Genomic DNA, 24,284 nt, shown 5'->3' with positions numbered 1-24,284 from the left:
GTGAGAGCAGCAGAAATGAGTTATCTAAAAGGAGCATGTGGAGTTACATGGAGAGACAGAGTGTCAAATGAGACAGTGAAAGAGTGTTGTGGTGTGGATGTGACAGAAAGCATTAGGAGAAATACAGAGGTGGTTTGGCCATGCAGAGAGGATGGACAGTGAGAAACTGATGAGGAGAGTGTATGTGAGTGAGGTGGAGGGACAGGAGTACAGGAAAGGGGAGGCCAAGGATGAGACTGAGGGATGGAGTAGAAAGGTATATGAAAGAAGGAGGTGTGAGCTGGGAGCAGGGCAGTGAAATGGTGGGGAACAGGGCGACATGGCCACCCCTTACGAGATTAAGGCGTCTGGCTATACAGAGATAGACAGAAGAGCAAGAAGTCTATGGTGGCTGGTGCTTGATAAGCATACTTGGTGACTCACATTCTAACCACATGACTGAAATTACAAGTGATTTTTCGGCCTGAACTAAGCAATTGGTGATTCTGAAATTGTGTCACCTTTGGACTCAATCAAACTAATTTTTGATGCTGATGTGGCAAGAAAATATCAGTGGCACAGCCAAGATACGCTACGGTCTGGGCCAAGCAGGGGCCAGAAGGCCATGAATATGCAGGCCTAGATGTGAGTTCAGAGGCAACATTTCTAATAAGTAAGCGCACTGAACTAATTAGTACAGTATTTATATAATCTTTCACTTTGCTCTATCATTTATGATAAACCTACTCAAAAATATCTTTTGATTTATATATTTTTATTACAAACACAAGCAGTGGCAGATTCAGTCTAACACACATACACACACAGGACTATACTCACATATACACAAACATACAAAACACCACTGCTATTTTTGCAAGATGGCAGCTTTTCCCTTAAAAAAGTCGTGTGGGGGAATGAGCGAGGGAAGCCTCGTATAGGGTACTCCTTGAGATTAGTCACCCTCGTGACAAAGAGGCTAAGCCCTTCAATCCTGAGACATAGCTTTTATATTACTCTTGCTACCTCAGCAATTATATTCAACTTCAGGAGAGAATCAGGTTATGAATCTATTAAGGGGACAATTGTTTGTAACCATTTGTAATATGTAGGGTTAGTGCCCCTCCCCAGAAAACAACTAACTAAAAAGACAAACAAGAAGCCTCAGACAAGGACTGACCAAAAGATGACAACCAAGGACCGGACAAAGGACATGGTAATTGGAAAATGGAATGTAAGAGGTGCGAATGATGAGGCGAAAGAGAGAGAGATTGTCCAGGTGCTTGAGGGTGCGAAAGTTGACATTTGTGGAGCAACTGAAACTAAATGGGGAGGTGAGAGTGTGAGAGAATTGAAGTATGGATGGGGTATATGTGCAGGAGTAGGTGAGAATGAGAGGGCAAAAGAAGAAGTGTGTATAGTTGTGAGTAAAATATGGAACAAGAACATAAGAGAGTATGGATTAGTTGGGTCAAGGATTGTGTGGGTAAGATTGAAAGTTGGAATACAAATGTGGGCAATTGTGTGCGTGTATGCGCCAAAGCAAGATCGTGCAGGCAGAGTGAGAGAAGAGTTCTGGACAAATGTGGAAGTGTGCATGGAATAGTTTGGAAGGAATGAGAGAGTGTTTTTGATCAGTGATATGAATGGTAAAGTAGGGAAAGTGAAGGTGGATGAAACAGTTGGTGAGTGGGATGTGCCTGCTGTGATAGATGAGAATGGCAGTGCATTAGAGGACATTTGTCCTGGGAGGGGGTTGGTGATAGCCAATATCTTCATCAGACATAAAATGATCCACAGGTATACATGGCAAGTGATGAGAAGGGTGGGTGGTGAATTGAATGAAAGGAGGGCAATGATTGATTATGTGTGTGTGGATGAAAGGATGCGAAGATGTGTAATGGATGCAAGAGCTTATAGAGGTTGGGGGAGTGGACTTTCTGACCACTACTTGGTGGTGGCCAGAATCAAGATCCAAATAAGATGGAGTAATAGAAGAAGGGAAGGACGGGAAGAAGGAGTAGCTGCAAGGAGAGTGGAAAGGTTACAAGAGGATGAGAAAAAGGCAGAATATAAGAGAGAAGTGGAGGAACGATTGGGAAAATATGAATTGGAGCAGATGGGGGACGTGGAAGGTGTGTGCAGGATATTCACAGAAGAAATATGTGCAGCATGTGATGTGGTGTGTGGGAGGAAGAGAAGATGGAGGGGGGTTCAAGGAACAGGATGATGGAATGAAGAGGTGAAACAGGCTGTGGCACAAAAGATGAAAGCATACAATGAATGGATGAAAAACAGGGGCATGGAAGAAGTTGAGAGGTGGAAAAGAGAGTTATATGTAGAAAGAAAGAGGGAGGTAAAAAGATTAGAAATAGAGAGTAAGAAGAGAGTGGATGAGGAATTTGGAAGGAATTTGAATGTAAAGTGGAGGGACTGAAAGAAAATGTTCTAGAAAGAGGTGAAGAGAGTAAGAAAGGGTGGAAGTGAAGATAGCAGGGGAGTGAAAGATAAAAATGGTAGATTACTAGTGCAGAAGGGAGAAAAAGTGAGCAGATGGAGAGAACACTTTAAGCAATTGTTGAACATAGAGGATGGAAGTGATGCGAGTATAAGTAGCTGGGGAATGGCTGGGAGAAGGAGGGAGGTGAGAAGACAGGAAGAAATCAGTAGGATGGAAGTTGTGGAAGCTACGAAGAAAGTCAAATTGGGGAAAGGCCCAGGAATTGATGGAGTGTGTGGTGAAATGCTGAAGCATGGGGGAGAGATAGTAACAGAATGGATGTGGAAGATGTGCAGATTGGCCTGGGAGGAAGGTAGAGTTCCGGAGGATTGGAAGTCAAGTATAATTATTCCCTTGTACAAAGGAAAAGGGGAAAAAGAAGTGTGTGGTAATCATAGGGGCATTTGTATTCTTAGTATAATAGGAAAAGTGTATGGTAGGATACTTATTGACAGAGTTAGGGAAATAACAGAGGAATTAGTTGGAGAAGAACAGGGAGGCTTTAGGAAGGGAAGAGGTTGTGTAGATCACATATTTTATTCTTAGATCTTTAGTGGAAAAGTTTCTAGAGAAGGGAAAGAAGTTGTATGAGGCTTTCATGGATTTGGAGAAAGCATATGACAGGGTAGATAGACAAGGATTGTGGAAAGTATTAAGAATATATGGAGTAGATGGGAAGTTGTTGAATGCTGAGAAGAGTATGTATGATGGTGCGAAGGCTGCAGTGCGTGTGGATGGCGAACCGAGTTAATTTTTCTTTTTGAAGGTTGGGTTGAAACAGGGATATGTCATGTCTCCATGGTTGTTCAATCTGTACATGGATGGGGTAATAAGAGGTACAAGGTAGGGTAGTGGATGTTGTAGTGGCCCTGATGAGAGGGTAGTGTTTGGAAACTCCCTGTACTGTTGTTTGCAGATGATATTGTGTTGTTGAGTGAAGACGAAGGGGAGCTGCAAGGCTCGGTGGATGAGTTTGGGAGAGTGTGCAAGAAACGGAATCTAAAGGTGAATGTAGGGAAGAGTAAAGTGATGGTTTTTGAGAGAGGTGAAATCAGTGAATGTACAGCGAGGTTGGATGGTGAGGAATTGGAAAATGTGAGTACGTTTAAGTACTTAGGTAGTGTGATGAGTATGGATGGAGGTTTGGAGGGTGAAGTGCTTGAAAGGGTACAGCAGGGAAGAAAGGTTGCTGGTTCATTGAAAGCAGTGATAAGAAACAGGGAAGTGAGCATGGAAGTGAAAAAGTTACTACATGACAGTATTGTGATAACAACTCTAACGTATGGAAGTGAAACTTGGACGTTGTTGGATGGGCACAAGTCGAGAGTAAGAGCAGTGGAAATGAGTTATTTAAGAGAAGCCTGTGGAGTCACATGGAGAGACAGGCTGACGAATGAGGATATAAAGGAGCGTTGTGGTGTGGATGTGGATGTGATAGGAAGTGTTAGGAGGAATACACTGAGGTGGTTTGGCCATATGGAGAGGATGGAGGGTGAAAGACTGATGAAGAAAGTGTATGTGAGTGAGATGGTAGGGGGGAGAGGGAGGGGGAGGCCGAGGATGAGATGGAGGGATGGGGTGGAGAGGTATATGAGAGAGGGGGGTGTGAGGTGGGACCAGGGCAGTGAAATGGCGGGGGACAGGGTGACGTGGAGGTGATTTGTTTGTGGCCACCCCGAACGGGATTGAGGTGTCTGGCAATAGATAGATAGATGTAGATATAGCATGTAAGTGTATTGTGTGATCCAAGTAGGGCGCCACTGATCACTTACTAAGGTCTGGCCTGATTCAAATTCTGCTGAAGTCTGAGTTTAAGGGCACACCAGCCCTAGCCAGCTATCTCTCTGGCAGTTAGCAACGGCCTGGGGACAGATAAGGGTGGTGTTCATACGGCTGCTGTGTGAAGATACAAGGCGGTGCATAATATATTATCAGAAAACTACTCCAAGACTTTGAATTTACCTACGACTGACGTCAAAGGGGGATTAACATTCTTAACACTTGCTGGAAAGCGAGTGCGATAATAGTGATTTCACGGCTTTTGTGGGCAATATTGGCTGTATTGTCCATTTTCCCACGTTCCTGTTTTTCCCACGACAACACACAGTCTATCTCTGCTCCAGCCTCCAGCCCCTTTTGCAGTCTTGGTGTGGTTCTTCCGTGGTTATGGAATCATCCTTGCAGTTTTGGTGTGGTTTTGGGACTTTCCTCCACACCAACACCTCACCTACCACCACACCACCACAGCCACGTAAGCCTCCACCATTACCCTCACTACCTGCCTTCACCTGTGTGACCTGTTATATTATCACACTGTACAGGGCTAGTTCTAGCCCCCACAAACTCCAACCAAAACCCAACTCCTGGTAGTAGCCCCCAACCGCTACCCAATGCCGTTATGTCATTGTCCCCCCACCTACCACACAGACCCGACGTCACCCAGGGAGCGTGGCCACTCACAACGAGCTACGCCACAGCCTCCTGCTCCTATCAGCTTCTTGCTCTGCCCAGTGCTTGGCTGCCACACAGTTACGTCACGAACATCTTCACCCAATCAACGCTGGCCGGGGGAGGAGGCACTATTGCACCGAGAGGCTCACTCGACAAGCACCTACCGCAGGGAACACACCTTACTACAAGTATTTTTCTATCTGCATTTTCATGCATTTTCTCATCCCTTCACATCAATTGATTCCTTTCTACAGAGATGGCGAGCTGTCACTATTGATTGTGATAGTTTAATCATTTATTCTTATCCGTTCATTGCATTTTTTGCCTCTCATTTTTCATTCATTCATTCAGAATTTTTCATTCACTCACTCCTGCTTCATCCCATTTTCTCCCAATTATATTCATACTCAGCTGTAAATAACGTGTTCATTTTCACTCAAAATTTATTGTATATAAATCATTTCTTCATATACAGTCAATCCTCGTAAATCGCGGCAATTTGGGTCTGGACCACTGCCGTGATTTACAAATTCCATCCATCCATCCATCCATTGCCAGACGCCATGTATCCCAAACGGGGTGGTCAAGGGCTTAGAGTTAATTATTTTACAGGGAGGGGCACTAATCCTCCACCAACCCCACTTGAAATTCCGTGGTTTATAAATAATAACTCTTAAGTGAAAAATGAATTTGGGTCTGGACTTTGGCCAACCCGGCCCCACAGCACCCTACCTACACCTATCTAGGTACCATCAAACACAAACATAGAAATTTAGGAATATTCAGTGCATGTATTAAATAGAAATCATCATCATCATCATTGCCAGATGCTATGTATCCCAAACGGGGTGACCAAGGCTTAGAGTTAATTGTTTTACAGGGAGGGGCACTAATCCTCCACCAACCCCACTTGACACATACGGAGAACGTTATGCCAACAGCATCTGGTGTTCCCAGGCGGTCACCCATCCAAGTACTAACCAGACCCAACATTGCTTAACTTCGCTGATCGGATGGGAAGCGGTGTACTCAACATGGTATGGCCGTCAGCCAAGTTAAGGGACCTCACCTTAATCCTATGATGAAATTGCTTAAGTGAATGGAGTGGGGTGGTGTTGGGAAGAACTCAGAACCTCTCAGCACTTGTTCTTCCCAAACTCTTTTGCCAACTTTGAAAACTTCTCTTCCCTCTCAACACGACAAATGAGCTCCAAACATTGACTGTACGACAACGGTGGCAGCTTCTTGACACCATGTTGCTTAGAGTGCTTCATCAGGGGTTCGGGAGGGGCCATGGAAGGTAGGAGGCGGGGGGAAAGGTGCACAAAAAAAGGCAGGTAGCTCTCGTACTCCACGGCAATGGTCTGTAGTGTGCTGGCTGGCGGGAAGAACAACAACGTGGCGGCATAAGTATGCACACTTGCCACCAGGGATGCGTGGTGATTGGTTGTTGGATCGCGATTTTCAATTTGAATGCTGCGTTTACGATTCTCCTTGGAAAATGCCCACTTGGGTGCCTAGGTCCGTGATTTTCGTGACTTAACAGTGATTTAAGGGTGCCAGCACTCTGACAGCCACTTAGCCATGATTTATGAATCCGTGATTTATGAACACGCAATTTACGAGGATTGACTATTACAAATACAGTATTTTCATTTATTCATTCTTTCATTTATTCATCCACTTGTTCATTTATTTTCATTTACTTGCTTCCTAGTCTATTAATGTCCTTTTTTTAAAAGGGTAGATCTCTCCCCTATTGAATCTGAGAGTGAAACAGATGATCCTGAGTGTGATGATAGTGTAATGTATCTTTGTAGTGGAAGATCTTATAATAAACAAACAGTAAGTTCCCTACCTGCTTCTACTACAACTACACCTGTTACTCCTACCACACCTACTACCGCCTATATTGACCCTACTACTCCTACCCTAAATCCAGATATATCGACACCAGATACTCTTATCATCTTCCCCAATTGATTCTCTTGAAGTCACTCAGCCTTCTCCACAGCCTTTGTCCTCTCCTTCTACTACCCATACCCCACCACTAATCACAATACACACCACTACTGCCACGACACTTCCTTCTCACACACCATCTCAGTTTACTTCTGTGCCTACTCCCTCACCTTCACAGTCTTACCCTCTTCCTACGATGGCAAATCAGAACCCTCCACCTCCCCAGTCCATATCTCTGGACGATGTTAACCAACCCAAATTTACAGGAGAGGATAGTACAGTTTCCATTCACGACTTCCTCAGGGAGGTCGAAAATGACATTCGTAATCGGCAAATCACAACTGAACCCTTAAAAGTTTCTTATTTGATGGGTCGATTACATCAAGGTAGGTCACTAATAGGAGCCACTATTTGTGCGGGGCACTTCGAAGATTGCTAAACATTTGATGCCTGTCGCCAACAGTTAATTCAACTTTGTTGTGAACATTCCAATCCTGCATCTCTCATAGGGTTGACAAACCTTCTTAAGCAAATGGAGGAGGACATGAAGGTACCTCCCCAACATGCAAAGGTAATTGAGGCAGCTGCTACCACGAGGGCAACGAGTTCAGAGATGCGCCAATTGTTCCGTGGTACTCAATGGGTAGCCGAAGTTTATGGAGAGCTTATGGTTTTACTAAACAATTTTGCAAATTTGTGGGGTTATTTTACATTTATTAATTGGCTTACAGACCACCAGAAACAAACAGACTACAACTTGGCTTTAACCCTGGTGACAAAAGAGTTAACATCTCAAAGGCCATAGTACAGTGTTTCTCAACTGGTGGTCCATGGTGACTTTTTGGGTGGTCCACAGGACGTTCACTATATCTGGTATTAAACTGTATTAAACTGGAGTTGGTGCATATATTTTTTAAATTATTGAAAATGCAGTATGAAAAATTTTGCCAAAACAAATAATTGTCCATTCATTTTATTGTATTATTCATATTTAAGAAATATTTTTCAAACCAAAATGTTTGTTGTCTATGCTTTATTTATCATTACTCAAAAATGAAATGATACACAATATTTCTTTTAACCCTCTCGTGCACAAAAAGTTTCAGTAAGTTTTCCGGCTCATGACTTTTTCTGCGAAGCCGCCCGGCCTGGCTGCCTGCCTGCGGCAAATAACACGTATTCTCTCCTTATTTTCGCCACCCAAACATCAATATACTGCCATGAAACCTATGTCATCTTCTTCATCGATGTTTGTTCTAGCTGATAAGCACCACAAAAAAACAGGAAAACACGAATAAAGAACATTAGGCGGCCGTGAAATAAATTTCGCTACATCACGTTCACTTCCCAACATCACCATTCGAATGTTTTCCATCATACAGGAAAATGTTATTAGAAGTTTTGATAGAGAATTTCATCAGCTTTCTAAAGAGACAAATCCGGTGTTGTTATGATTTGTAGTTTTTGGAAAAATAGCCAAAAACTGAAAGCCATTTTTGAAAAAAAATCAAGGAGCTCTAAAACTGAAATATCCTTGCACATGTTATGTTTTTATTGCATAATATTATGCAGAATATCACCAGCTTCCTAATGACCTAATACTGGTTTCAATACACCTCATCGTTCTCGAGTAAGTCGCCAAAAACGACTGGGAACTCACGTCTGTACGTCACTTTTGTGACGTGTGCATAGCATACGCAATATTCCCACCTACGTAACAACGAATTCTTATCATTGATATTACATTGTTATGTCGTGTACATACGTAGAATTTACTGCTCTTTATCATGGTTCTTATAGGAAATCGATCCGTCCAACAGTTTTCGAGCAATTGGCCAACAAAGTGAGATTACTCCTCCGAGCGCTTTCAACTTTACCAAAACAGTCTATTCCCTCAACTTTTCCAACAGAAAATGCTCCCAGAGGCTTATATTCTGCAAATGAACATACATAGAATTTACTGCTCTTTATCATGGTTCTTACGGGAAATCGATATGTCCAATAGATTTGGAGTAATTGGACGACAAATGTAGAATGCTCTTCCTCACCTGCACGCGAGATAAAAAACATTCTTTCCCTGCCTCACCCACGGCTACATATTTTCACTTGTTACATTTTATTATTCTCTTTTTTTACTCAAAGTATACATGTAAAATATCATAAGGTTTTTGATAGTGCTGTCAGAAACTCGACATGACCACTAGTCTTTTCGCTAGGTTCTGATACTGAAGCTGAACTTTCTTCCATCTCATATGTGTGTATGTAAAAAACATTACTTATTTGTGTAAAAAATATTGAACTACAGAAATAGGTCAATATACAGATCAACAAAATACGGATAACTCACTTCCTCCAGAGGTGTTGAGATGCTGGCAGTAGCTTGAAGATGAGGAGTTATGTAGTGTGTGAGCGTGTGCATGTGTGGGTAAGCGTGTGCGTGTGTGGGTGAGTGAGTGTGTGGGTGTGGGTGGGTGTGGGTGTGGGGGTGTGGGTGAGTGTGTGTGCGTGTGTGTGTGTGTCTGTGGCTGTGGCGTATTTTCTTCTCTTCTTGCGATACATTTGCCTAAAACACATGCGATGCACACAATAGATTTCTCCACGAACATTCGCTGCATGACATACGTATGTATATGTGGCTGTGGCATATTTCTTGTCTCTGACACTTGCGCTTTGTTTTAGCTAAGTCAGTCAGTGCATGAAATATTTCTCTGTGAACACTCGCTGCGACTCTATTGAATTGGCACACACCACACTCCTTCACGAACACCTGCAGCATGTTTGACGTATATTTCACACAATTCCATACGCATTTTCACTATCAGAATCACAATGATTCCATCCCCAAACACCTCTAATTCTTCCTTCCCGACAATAAAAACTGTACATGATGCCTGCCCCATTCCACACTATGGTTCCATAATTTCACCAAGCCAGCCACAATATCTTTCACACAAAATACAGCTTAGGCATTGGCTTCATTATATACGTATTTGTTATCACGCCATAGGGCCTTGGGGATGGCGAGAGGCAAAACCCCGCAACAGTGAACACGCATATCGGCTCTAAGCCTAACGCTTGATGACGGACACAATTCCTTTTCGTGACATATATCTATGTTCCATCAACAATATCACATACAAATATGTTCACAAATATTGCATTATCACACTGAGTCCATAGGGGCTTCGGCTCGGGCAGGAGGGGGAGAATTAGTAGGAGTTTAAAGGGACAGTACACCCGACGTAACCTCACCGCCTGGCGGCTTGGAAGAGACTGAGGTTTATCGCTACGTGCTGGGTCCCATGAGGCAGCTCAGTGTTGCCAATGCCTTACCATTGGAAAGTGCTGTACTCGCTACAATGCATCAAAATTTGACATGATTTTGCCAGAAACTTAATTTTTGGCTATTTTTTTTGTGCTTAGGAATGCGATTCGAGTGACTGATCATCTTTAAAACAATCCAAATGGCACGCGAATCGCGTGACTGACACTGAGAGGGTTAATTGGGCTGGTGGTCAGTGGCCAGAAACGAGTTGAGAACCACTGCCATAGCAGAAAGGTCGGGATCAGATTTCACTCGCCAGGTCAATTCTCACACCTCAGCCTCTCACTCTGCAGGCGGTACTGCGAGAGTACTACACACCAGCACTACTTCATCCAATTCCTCTTATTCACGGCCAACTACAAAAAGCAAACCTACTAATCGGTCTCACTCACATTACCATTCACCATCTAGTGGTCGCGACAAACCTACTGTGCGACAAAGCAAACAATCCTCGACTGTGTGCTGGCACTGTGATACTGTAGGTCATCGAAAGTCTAGATGTGCATGCAAAACAGATGATTTCGCTCACAGGAACGACAGCGCACACCTTCGCAATCCTGTTGTCTTACATGCAAATATCACAAGAATAGCACAACTCACTCCACTGACGAGCGTCTTTACCTTACGAGCCGTCAGTTGAGGGAAGAGAAACGCTCGGATCGGAAAAATGTAACCTAATAGCGAAAGATCCGCCGGTGTCTGAAAATAAGGTAACAAAAAATCAACTCCCTATTCGCCAGGTAGGACCTGTAACATCTTTAGGCCTAGTCATTCTTGGATGGAGCGAAGGGGTACAAAGCTCTTTCTTTATGGTCACCGGATCTACGGTAAACCTGATCTCAGGTACCTCTTTAACCCCTACACCGCGGGCATGTTTACCAATGTTTTGCGTGTGCCGCGGGGTTATTCGGGCTCTGACAGACTCTCAAAAAATATTTGCCAAAAATCAGTTCTCAGTCCAAGAATATTAAAATTACATATGCTTATGGCACATACCTTCAGCTTTCTCCTGGAATGTTTGTTGAGCCTTCGTCGGTTACCGTAGGACTTGTGGAGACCTCTGAAGTTAGGTAACGAAGTCTCCACTGTACACTTCCCGACAACCCGTAATATGATTACCACAGGCAGATATTAATACTATAAACACTACTCTATGATTTTCAAGTAGTTTGGGATCCATACTCCAAAAAAAAACCCACTGTGAAAGCAATGAAAATTACGAGCGCGTCTGACCGTCGCACTTGCGCTAGTTCGCTCTTGGTACTCTGTCGTTTATTATTCATAAAACCCCTCACACTTTATATTTCCATTACTATATAACACTTATATATATCTACAGTCTTTATCCATAAGTTTCCTTCAGTAGTATTAGTTTATTGTCACTGTAGGGATTCAATTTCTTTCAGTAAAATACATAGCATTCACTTTCTCATCCTGTATACTGTACTAGCATTGAGAGTGAATCTGTCACTTTCAGTTTCACTCTCATAACTCATAGTATTCAGACATGCTGGAGTGAAACTTTCACTTTCATTACTCCTAGGGTATATACTCGTATTCTTATAATACTACTCATTAACATTTCTGTTTACGTTCTCTATTTTATTTACGTTATTTACATTTCTATTTTATTTACACTGTGTTATGCACTGTCACTTGAAGTAACTTATAAAACTATTTTCCACTGTTCACATATATTCACATTCATTACTTTCACTTGCTCTTTACAAATTATTTACAATTCCACTTGCACTGTTTTACTCAACAGAAAGATCGTAGTCACTCTTTTATCAATTGTCAGCCCTTTACCTCTTTCCACACGAGGTTTAGTAGGGGGTAAAGGTCACAGGGCCCTTTGCATGGGGGTGAAAAGTCCCTGCAGCTAGCAAGAGCGAACAGATGTACCTCCACACTGGAAGATGAGAGTGAACTGATAAGAGTGGGCCGGGGTGGTGGCCTACCTAGGGAAATCAGTACTCCCAACGTTAGCCTCTTGACACAGCTAATTTATAGCAGTGAAATGATTGGTAGGAAATCTAGACAATACATTATAAATTAGGTAGTTCCAGGTGAATGTAAATATCACTTAGGCTTCTCCCTTCCCTCCTTATATGTATATTTGTTACGAAAATAGATTATACGGCATATTTCAAGGGGAAATAAACAGCGAAAATTAGCGAATGAGTGCACATGAGGTGCTGTCAGGTGATAATTAGCCAATTCCAGGTGTATGGCACTCTCAATTACCTTATTTCTTTCTTGTATATATTATTTGGTATAAGAATAGGGCATAGGGCTTATTTCAATGGATGAAATCAGTGAAAAATTCCAGGGAAGATTTACTTAGCGTAGCACGGCCGGGCAGGCGAGAGGATAGGGTAATGGAGGGGGGGGTAGGGAGGGGAGTCAAGAACGGGGAGAAATGGCTAAATTGCCAACAATGGATGGGAGTACAGATGAGATTAGGAGTGCTGACTAGTGTTGGACATTGGCAGTACCGACAGATGATACAAGCCCCCACTTGGAAGCCCTCCTTATATGTATATTTATTACGAAAATAGATTATACGGCATATTTCAAAGGGAAATAAACAGCGAAAATTAGCGAATGAGTGCACATGAGGTGTTGTCAGGTGATAATTAGCCAATTCCAGGTGTATGGCACTCTCACTTACCTTATTTCTTTCTTGTATATATTATTTGGTATAAGAATAGGGCATAGGGCTTATTTCAATGGATGAAATCAGTGAAAAATTCCAGGGAAGATTTACTTAGCGTAGCACGGCCGGGCAGGCGAGAGGATAGGGTAATGGAGGGGGGGGTAGGGAGGGGAGTCAAGAATGGGGAGAAATGGCTAAATTGTCAACAATGGATGGGAGTACAGATGAGATTAGGAGTGCTGACTAGTGTTGGACATTGGCAGTACCGATAGATGATACAAGCCCCCACTTGGAAGCCCGGGTGAATTCAAAATAACGCAGAATTACAAAAGCGACGCCCCGCAGTATGATCCCTTGCTCCCAAGCATCACGAAAGTGACGCCCCACGGTTAAGGGGTTAAACAACATTTGGAAAACAACTAAAAGAGTTGGGCTCCTCGAACCACCTGACATTCGCCTATGCAGCATGGATGGCTCAGAATTTCAGGTCAAAGGAAAGATCACACTAGAAGTACAACTTGATAAAAGTTTAAGACCTTTTGATATGGAATTTCACGTCACTAATGAGCTTAAATATCCAACAGATACTCTCATTGGCTTTTCAACAATGGCTCAACAAGGAATTGCTCTCCTACCTGCTTCTCGTAGCACATATATCAATAGGTTCCCGATATCTAGCATGGAATATCCATGTCCGGTACTTTCCCAAACAAACTCAGTTATTCACTCTGATGTGATTCCACCATTACTCAAGAGTAAACAGGTAAACACACCATTACCTGAACAGCCAAATTCACTATCATCTAGAACTATACCCTCTGAGCATTTACCGGTGGATGTACCCTCTGAGCATTCAACTGTGGATCGTATCAACCCCTTTGACAGTGGCACATTTGCCGACTCAGACACGTCTCATTTAACTACCTCACAGTGTGAATGATGTTTTACAACACGCAGAGACAGGGCGTGCAGTAACAAATCAGTGTACAATTTTGTTGCTGCATAAATTTACCAAAGTCTATGTTCGTGTTGTGGGTGCAAAAGCAGGAGTAGATGTACTAACCTTACCTGAGACGTGTTGTGTGAATGGCTTAGCTTATGAGTCGGCATTGTGTATGGTGCTGGAGGATAGTTTAAGCTAGTTGTATGTAGCCAACACTCCTAATGCCCCACTTGAGCTACAAACGGGAACACAGATTGGTGACTTCTTGGTATACCCAGTGGACATACGTGTGTCCCAAGATTTCCCACTCTCTGTTGCAAATGTGTGCTCAGTTACTCAGTCCACCAAAATTCCATCTAATCTTGATTCTCATGTGAAACAGAATGATTACCCGGAACTCAAAAGTCACTTGCTTAATCTCTTGCGAGATTATTATGAGGTAGTAGCCCTACCCAGTGAGAATATGGGTAGGATGAGCTTGGTAGAGTATCAAAAAGCGTTACAGCCTGGAGCTCAGCCAGTATATATACCGGCCTACCGTTTACCACACAGCCAACGTCAACAAGCTGATCGTCTTATACAGGACATGTTGGACAATGAGGTCACTGAACACTCTGATAGTCCATGGAACAGCCCACTATTTCTCGCTCCAAAGATAGGCGGTGAGTTACGACCAGCAATAGATTACAGACGCATAAATGCACTGCCTGTTCCGGACAGGTTTCCAATTCCCGTACTCACTAATTTGGAATCCTTAGGCAAAAACAATTGTGTTTTCTCCTCCCTAGATCTTTTGAGTGGCTACTGGCAAGTAGAAATGGAGGAATCATCTCATCCTATTACTGCCTTCAGCACCCCATCCGGGCAGTACCAATTCCCTAGACTTCCAATCGGTTTGAGAATGCACCATCGGCATAGATGCAGCTCATTCATACAGTTTTCGCCGGCATGATTGGTCACTCAGTTTTTGCTTATCTAGACGATGTCATAATCGCTAGTCACTCAGTAGAGGAACACTTTAAAAAATTGGCCGAAGTGTTCACTAGACTCAAACAAGCTGGATATAAGATCAAATTGTTAAAGTGTGACTTCTAACTTAAGAAGTTCCAATTCCTAGGACATGTTGTCAATGCTCACGAAATTCATACATTAGATGACAAAGGTCAAAGCCGTAACAAACTTCCCTACTCCAACCAACACCGATGCAGTATGCAGTTTCCTCGTCTTAGTGGCTATTATCGCCGATTTATTAAAGGGTACGCCCAGATAGCTGCGCCGTTAACAAAACTGCTAAAGAAGGTTGTGTCTTTTGTGTGGGCTGATGAACAAGCGACCGCATTTACAACACTGAAAAATGCCCAGCACAAGCCCCGGTATTGGCATTCCCTGATTATTAAAAAGCATTTCTTCTCTGTACTGATGCTTCCACAGTAGTCCTAGGGGCTGTTCTCATGCAAAATGACTCCAAAGGAAAGAAACGTGTCATTGCCTATGCCAGCCGTGTGTTAAACTCCGCAGAAAAGAATTACAGTGTAACTCATTGGGAAGCTCTAGCCATGGTCTGGTCTCTAAAACATTTCTGCAACATCATCTACGGTTATCCTGTTCAGATCCAAACAGACCATCTTCCCTTATGTGACCTGTTTCAGGGATATACCCTTACCGGTAGACCTGCACATTGGACAGTCACTGTGAATGACTATAATCCGACATTTGAATACGTTCCTGGGAAGTCCAATGTCGTAGCCGATGCCCTCTCGTGGCATGTAGCCACAGTCACAACTGGTTGCGATGTAAACTTGGCGTTCAATTATGACACATGACATGGGTTCCAGCGTGTGGACCCTATATGGTCGCAGGTCATATATTTTCTAGAGTCAGGTGATGATTCTTCCTTGCCCAAGTTACCAGTCCCTGTATCTGATTTCTTCTTCAACAATGAATTGCTCTATAAACACTCAGTACTGAAAGGTAACAATGTACCTCATCGCGAAGTTAAGCAACTATACCTCATACCAATTAATTTGGCCAGGCATGTATGGCAACACTGTTCCCACCGAGATTCTGATTGGCTGGAGGTGTTTGTTCGATTTCGTTGTTGCTTAAACCGATGCTCTCTTTATTATCAGATCTGATACTGAGTTTGTCGACAATACAATCGTCAAAACCAATAAGAAATCCATTATATACTGTACTTAAAAACAATGAAATCTGCGTAGGAAGATAGAAATATGAGTCAACAAATTATTGTAACAGTCCAAGTCAAGGTCAGCATTCGAACAATTCCTTTAAATCGCCGACACTCGATAAAATTACAGAAAATTAAGGAAACCTGCTTAATCTAAGCGCTGGTGTAACACATTTAAATTTTAAGTCCAGTCCGTACTATGATAATAGAGGAGATGTAATGAAATAAGTTTCTTTTAGCCTACTTTGATTTTCGCAATTTTTTCAAACCTCCCTCCCCGCACAACTCGTCTTTTCATCAGAATTTTTAATTATTCAGAGTTGTGGCACGATTTAAGGGTGCGGACTGATCTTAGAATTTAAATGTGTTACACCAGCGCTTAGATTAAGCTGATTTCCTTAATTTTCTGTAATTTTATCGAGTGTCGGCGATTTAAAGGAATTGTTCGAATGCTGACCTTGACTTGGACTGTTATAGTAATTTGTTGACTCATATTTCTATCTTCCTAGCAGATTTCATTGTTGTTAAGTATATAACGGACTTCTTATTGCTTTTGACGATTGTATTGTCGACAAACTCAGTATCACATCTTATAATAATAAAGAGAGTATCGGTTTAAGCAACAACGAAATCGAACAAACACCTCCAGCCAATCAGAATCTCGGTGGGAACAGTGTTGCCATACCTGGCCAAATTAATTGGTATGAGGTATAGTCATTCCAACAGATTTAATTCCTGCTGCCCTTCATTTAATCCACGACACCCCTCATGCATCACACCCTGGCAAAGACAGAAGCTTACAGCAAGCATGTCTGTCATATTACTGGCCTACTATGCGAAAGGATATAGAAGCACACTGTGATGCATGTTTATCATGTGCCCATCATAAAGGGACAACCTGCTCCTATATTGCAGTACCCAGTACCGTCAAAGCCTTGGCAAACTGTCTCTCTTGATCTTCTGAGGCTGCCTCGTACAGAATCTGGTTTTGTCTTTCTATCGGTTGTAGTTGATCATTTCTCTAGATTCGTTATCTTAGCTCCACTGCGTGACAAATCTGCTAACGCAGTGATAGATGCCTTAATTAATTCAGTAATTTGCCCTTTCACAACACCACTATGTAATTTTAATTGATAACAGAGCAGAGTTCAATTATTCAGTACAGTAATCACTCCAATATCCGACGTAATAGAGCCATAGGTAGGTCCGGATATTGGTTCTGTCCGGATATTGGGCCCCAGCTTATGGACTTGTACTTACGGACCCTAACTCAGAGAAACACCTATACAACTCCCTCTGGACATGCATAGCACCTATTTAAGACCCAAATCACACCAATATGGCACATAAATGACTGAAATAAATGCAAAAGAAACATAAAATGAGGGTTTAGAAGTATGTTCATACATTAATAAACATTCTGGTACTTATGGACCCTAACCTAGCCTAACTCAGAAAAACACATTCCTACTGCACATGCATAGCTACTAACACCCTATTCACACCAACAAAGGACATTAAAGAGTGAAATGAGGTAAGTATAGTATGGAAAAAAGTACAGTATGAAACGGACGGGAAAAAATCGGTTTTATTTTTTATTTTTTGGGGTTTTCGGACCATTTTGGGAATATTGGATCCCAGGACGATTATGTCCGGGTAGTGGGGATGTTCGGATATTGGGCGTCCGAATATTAGAGTGATTACTGTACTGGAAGAAATTTGTCTTCAATACAGAATTAAGAAATGCAACATAATGGCCCATCATCCAGCCTCGAATGGCCTAGTAGAGTGCCAGAATAGGAAGATATTGGAGAGTCTGCGTCACATTGTGGAGATCAGACTTCCACTTGGGACGAGTGGATTCCGCAGATACCTGCTTCAATTAATTCATCAATCAGTAAGTCAGTTGGTGAAACACCATTCTTTGTCTTCTATAGCTTTGACAAAAGACTATCTTATTCCTTGTTGCAATCCAAACCCGATCCGCTCTACAACTATGACGACTATGTGCGAGTCCACTTGTTCATAAATGCGTTCAGGATAATCTGGCCCTTACAAATGAAGAAATGGTACGTAACCAACATGCCACTGCATCAGATGTTACCATCCAAGTAGGTGGCTTAGTTTCTGCCCTATATCATGACAGAGATTCAAAACTAGACAGTAAATTCTTGGGTCCCTTCCGTGTCATATCTCGTAAGGGTAATAAATTCGAAATATGAGATTCGTACAAGACAGAGACAACATGGATGCATGCAGATGATCACATGCATCAAACCGCATAGTCTTGGAGGAGCCACTGCGAGAGACCACATCTTCTCCACAACAAGTAGATTCTTCTTCTTTTTCTTCAAGTCCTTCTTCTGACACTTCCACTCAACCTTCCCCTACTGTTAATAACTATCATGCCAAATTGTGTTCTGCCACTAAGTCTCTTGCATAATGCTATCATCTCACACTCTTGTCATCCTCTGCATTAACATCACCTCTAACATCAACTCATTTTATAAAAAGATGTTGTGGGTCTACATGCTGGCAGTGCTGACTCTGGTCGGGTCTGGATCGGGTGAGGACGATGGTGTCATACAGCCCAGGGCCTTGGTTGGCGTGTACCCATACTATGTACACCTAAAAACTATATATATATGTATATGTAACCAGTGCCATTGATGAAATCAGCACACTTCTCTAAACTGCTGACTTAAGCTAAGGTTCCAACGCCCGCTGCTCGCTGTGAGTCAGTATGGGGCTAGACTTCTAACTGAGCAGATATAGAAGTTCTCTCTGGAATAAACCTCCATTATACGTCACCTCAGATATTTGGAATAAACCTGAGTGGGGAGTACGGGGCTATTGAAACAATTTGGTAGCAGCGGTGTATCGGACCTCATTTCACCTCTACCGTAATTTAGTGCCACGACGGGAGTGATTCCTACACCTGCTTGTGCATTCTCCACACCTGCCACATGTCTGCCTTTTGCCTGCCTTGTGTTTGGGACACCTACATCTTCCGTAGTGAACGCTTCCTGGAACTTCCCTGACGTGTCGTCACCGACGTGCGGGCCACATTGCTTCTCAACAGCTGCTATTCTACTGAAACTCAGTAAGGAACTATCAGGTGTCAGCCCTTCCATCCTCATTGTCTTCATAATTTTATGATTGCCATCCCGGCTCACCCCACCACACCCCAACCGCCCCTTCTCACCCACACCTTCCGCATTGCTGACCAAGCAGAACCTGCCCCAGCAGCCCCACCTGCACCGCCTGGCAACTGCGGCCCCCAGCATCTTGCCCAGGGCACGTGTCTCCACGTCATTGCTGGCTCTCTTCAATCACCGTCTCGCTGTTGATCATCTGACCCTCAGCTGGCCTCCCATTCGTCGCCTGGACTTGTGACGTCGTCGCCGCACCACCTTCGCCACCTTCACCACCGGGGAGAGGTCCTTCATTCAAGTACCGTCTCAACTTCCCTTCCTCCAAACAAGACTTCCCTTCATTCTCACTGCTTCGGTATTCCTTATATGTACTTGTATAGTTTATGCTAATCAGTTCAAGCCCTGTCTTTCTATAGAGATTACTCTCCGGATTTTCTCTACAGATTGTATCTCAAATACCATTCATCTGTCTTTTATTCACTATCGTGCATCGCTTATATTTACCTTCATTCTCCGCACCACCACCCACCACACTCACCTCATTTTTTCTCATCTGATTTCCCTTGTTCATTTCGCCCCCATTGTAAATATTTACTCCCATTACTATTGTACATATTTCATATGCCCTCATTCTCACATTGTATATAAAACTTTTCATTCTCATTATCATTTAACATTTTCTTTTTTTTTCTCTCATTCACTACATCATACTTTGAAAAAACTGAGCTCTCTCCAGTTCGCCAGTGACAAGCAACTGAAAGTGAGCCAGTAACTCCCGATAATGACGATTCAGTGACTCTTCTTCATAGCGGTCGATTGTACCAAAAATATTCTTCATCCACTCAGACAACTCCTAAAACTGAACATTCTCATACTGCTCTCACCTCCATCACCCCTACTACTACTACCACCACTACCACTACTACTACTACTTCTGCTCTAGAGGACCCAGATATCTTTCCCCCAGATAAATTAAATCCAGATACACCTTCATTTTTAAATGACTCCCTAGAACTTCCTTCACCTCCTACTACTTCCACTTCCCATGTTGTCTCTGATACAACACTTCAGCTCCCAACTCAGCCACACATAACTACCATTACTTTCACTACCTCGCAACCTACTACTTCAGTTACTTCCACACGTCTCCAACCCCACCCTCTTCCAACCATGGCAAACATCCCACCGCTGCCACCAAATTGTTTCAATAGCCCCATACTCCCCACTCAGGTTTATTCCAAAGATCTGAGGTAACGTATAATGGAGGTTTATTCCAGAGAGAACTTCTATATCTGTGCTCTGTTAGAAGTCTAGCCCCATACTGACTCACAGCGAGCAGCACGTGTGGGAACCTTAGCTTAAGTCAGCAGTTTAGAGAAGTGTGCTGATTTCATCAATGGTACTGGTTACATATACATATATATATAGGTTTTAGGTGTACACAGTATGGGTACAATATAGTATGGGTACAATACTGATAACACCCCACTAACACCAGAAGTCGTTCAACATCATCAGCGCAAGGACCCTGTCTGGTCCAAAGTGATTTATTTCCTGGAATCGGGAGATAATTCTACCTTACCTACTCTGCCAGTACCAACTGATGAGTTCATTCTAAAAGATAATATCTTATACAGGAAAACATTTCTAACAGGGAAGGAACTGCCCAATAGGGAAGTCCACCAACTTGTTGTCCCTACTGATCTAATATCTGCGGTACTTCAAATAGTTCTTAACACATCTCATGCATCCCATCCAAGTAAAGATCGATGCTTGCGACAGGCACGTCTTGATACTATTGGCCAACTATGCGTTGAGATATCAATGTACACTGTGACCCTTGTATTTTGTGCCACCGTCACAAAGGATCAACCGGATTACCTGCACCGCTCTTACAATACCCAATTCCGTCACATCCGTGGCAAACTGTTTCTATTGACCTTCTAAAACTTTCGCTTACGGAATCAGGCGCTCAGTATTTATTTGTAGCAAATGATCATTTCTCTCGCTACTGTGTCCTAGTTCCACTTGCAGATAAGAGCGTGAAAAGCGTAGCGCGTGCCTTCATCAACCACGTAATTTGCTCATTGACTACACCCAACACAATAATTACAGATAATGGAACTGAGTTTAACAAAAGTCTTCTGGAGGAAATTTGTAAACAGTACAATATCAACAAATGCAATGTTGTTCCTAACCATTCAGCTTCCAATGGCCTCGTAGAGCGACACAACCGTAAGGTTTTGGAGTGTCTCAGACATTTAGGGTCAAATAGTGCCTCCTGGGATGCATGGATACCCCAAGTAGCAGCTTCTATAAATAGTTCCATCAATTCATCCATTGGTGAATCTCCCTTCTTTGTCTTATTTGGGTTCGATAAAGACCTTCCCTATTCCATCCTATCTTCAAAGCTTGATCCCATCTATAATGTGGATGATTACATGAAAGTGAAAATCACGAACTTCCAGGAAATCCATCAGTATGTCACAGCAAATCTGGCCGCATCTCAGGAGGACATGTTGCAACGCCAACATAAGTCTGCCTCACCTATCAGTATCAACATTGGAGATCTAGTCTTTGCTCGTTCCTATACTCGCACCTCCAAATTGGATGACAAATTTACAGGGCCCCACCGCGTCATAAATAAACAAGGTAACAAATTTCAAGTACAAGAATAGTCAACTAAAGGTACCAAGTGGGTGCATGCAGATGACCTAAAGCGTGCACCTCGAGGCCTGGTGTTGGAAGAGTCCCTTGCGCAACCTATCACTACTTCTCCACCTGTTCCTCAGTCTGAACCTTCTTCATCCAATCATTATCGGTCAAAGCTGCGCTCCGCACATAAACATCCTCATGATCTATCTCATTAATTCAAAATTATTTTCTAGGTAAGATGTTAACGGTCTCCCTGATGGCAGTGCTGACCCTCATAGGGTCTGGGTTGGGTGAGGACGATGGTGGAGTACGTCCCGGGGCCTTAGTCGGCTCAGGAGGCGATGTAATGGTGATCGAGAACGTAGTCTCTTTGCACTACGATTTAGAGCCCCAGGCCGATGTAGCCATCGCCCTTCCTCACTTCGTACGCCAATTGGACGAGATCAGGGCCCAACTGTCAACCATCGTGGGGAAACACAATCCTAATCAACCTTGGTACTCATTGTATCTCCCACTTTCTTGGCAACTGACATACATCTATGCCAGGTTCTCTCAACTAAATAACACGTTCTCCAGTCACACACCAGTAGGTCGTTCACGTGTAAAACGAGGTCTCTTTGACTTGGGAGGTGAAATTCTTAGTGGCTTATTTGGCGTAGCTACAGCTCGTGACTTTTCAGACTTCAAATCCGACCTAGCTCACTTGGCCACGGCCCTAGAATCTCAGAGCAGAGTCATTAAGGTCCAACACACTATGTTGCAAAAAATTACAGCCCACCTCAATGAAGTCACTTACACTCTGAACAACTTCACAGACATTCTCAGACAACAGATTTCTAATATTAATATTGCTTCTCAGCCCGTCTATCTAAAACTTCACCTCGCCAACCTCCAACTCTCTTTTGACTCTCTCCTCTCTCAAGTTTCAACCTTGGTTCATATTCTAGTTGATGGACGTGTCACTGTGGACTTAGCACCTATTTCTGCTCTTCGCTCTGTATTGAAATGGGCTCCCTCTACCTTCGACTTGTCTCCACTACTTTCTTTTTCCTCTCTAGAATTCTACTATCCAGTTCTTGAGGCAACCCTTCTTGCAAACTATGTCATGGTTCATATTCCTCTTCACTCTGCCATCACCTTTAACCTCTTCCAACTTATTCCCTTTCCTTTCAGGTTTAATAACTCCCTAGTGCAAGCATCTGTTCTCTCGGAATATTTCCTCCTATCCCATGATCACCTTTCCATTGCCTTTATCTCCTCAACTGATCTCACCAAATGTTCTTTCCTTACCCCTACGTTACGCCTTTGTGCTGCTTACCTTCTAACTATTTTCCCTAGTAGTGCCACGCCCTGCGAGTCTGCCTTAGTTCTCAACCATTCTGTACACTCTGCCTGTTCCTTTGCACCGGCTCCAGAGCTTCCAGTCCATCACGCTCATCTCAACCACGTCCAGTACTTCTTTTTCACGGTTCCTGTCTCTGTTACCATCATGTGTCCTGGTTCTTTTATTCATTCAGTGCTTGCTAATGGTCTCTATAAGACACCTGAGTATTGTACAGTCAAATCTGAATCTGTAATCACTTATGCCACTCGTTACCACCAAGCTGTCCGCAATCACACCTATGACATCTTTCAACCACTCAACATGACTTCCACTCTACCATTTGATAATATCTCTATCACCTCTGCAAACTTGCGCATGCTAACCTTTCTAAATGAAAGTGACTTCATTATGGACCAGTTTTCTATGGCCTTCAGCCGTTCGTGGGTACATCCAACATTTGTGTTTCCCCCAGTGGCCATCTCTTTGATAGGTTTCATTCTTATGATCTGTGCAATGCACTGTTGTGTGAGGAAAATGGAACGCCGCCTTCAAGAAATCAGAATCGCAACAGGAGTTGTACAGCCTCCCCGGGCTGTAGAAGAAGGCAGTGTTTAATGTTCATCCATGGTAACTAAAAGTGCAGAAGCATCCAAATACAAGACAATCAGAAAATAACTATACTATGTAGGACATTTGAACAGAAACGCCTTACATTATATTGAAAAGGTGTAACCAAATAGAAAACGAACAGTTCATGAGTAACAGAAAAATGTAGTGGCAGCCAAAATACTGTCCATATTTTCTACTAGTAGCATAACCATATAGAATATACGTGGAACAGTAAATCTAGTGTGAAGTTACTGAACCAAATATGGATTCATACGACAAAGACAATAGTAGTGTGCATCATATAGTCGGATGGGATCCTTGTAAATATAGTAACCTCTACACATATGTGCTCCACAAATGATATATTACCCTTCAGTCTATTCTTTTATTATTGTACCTATGTACTGTGCATTTACATCATATGTCTATACACCCATTGTTATATTATTCCTATGTATTTACATTTTTTTTTCTTCTTCTTCTTTCACATGGCCGTGTATTGTATATACTATATTCCTGTGCCTTGCTACAATT

At 42.8% G+C, this 24,284-nt stretch overlaps 1 protein-coding gene and 1 non-coding gene across 2 annotated transcripts in view; both read right to left on the bottom strand.

Annotated features, from left to right (window-relative positions):
• Positions 1–24,284, bottom strand: part of LOC145409678 (uncharacterized) — a 631,921-nt gene that overhangs the window by 520,660 nt on the left and 86,977 nt on the right. The window lies entirely within an intron of this gene.
• Positions 5,863–5,981, bottom strand: LOC145409707 (5S ribosomal RNA). The gene has a single exon (XR_013899154.1). It is a non-coding gene; the product is annotated as a 5S ribosomal RNA (ribosomal RNA).

The sequence above is a fragment of the Coenobita brevimanus genome, chromosome 82, assembly GCF_032717465.1.
Source record: "Coenobita brevimanus isolate Jiangsu-jjx chromosome 82, ASM3271746v2, whole genome shotgun sequence".
NCBI classification, from domain to species: Eukaryota; Metazoa; Arthropoda; class Malacostraca; order Decapoda; family Coenobitidae; genus Coenobita; species Coenobita brevimanus.
Note: the sequence above shows the minus strand (reverse complement) of the source record. Positions and strands in the feature narration are given on the sequence as shown.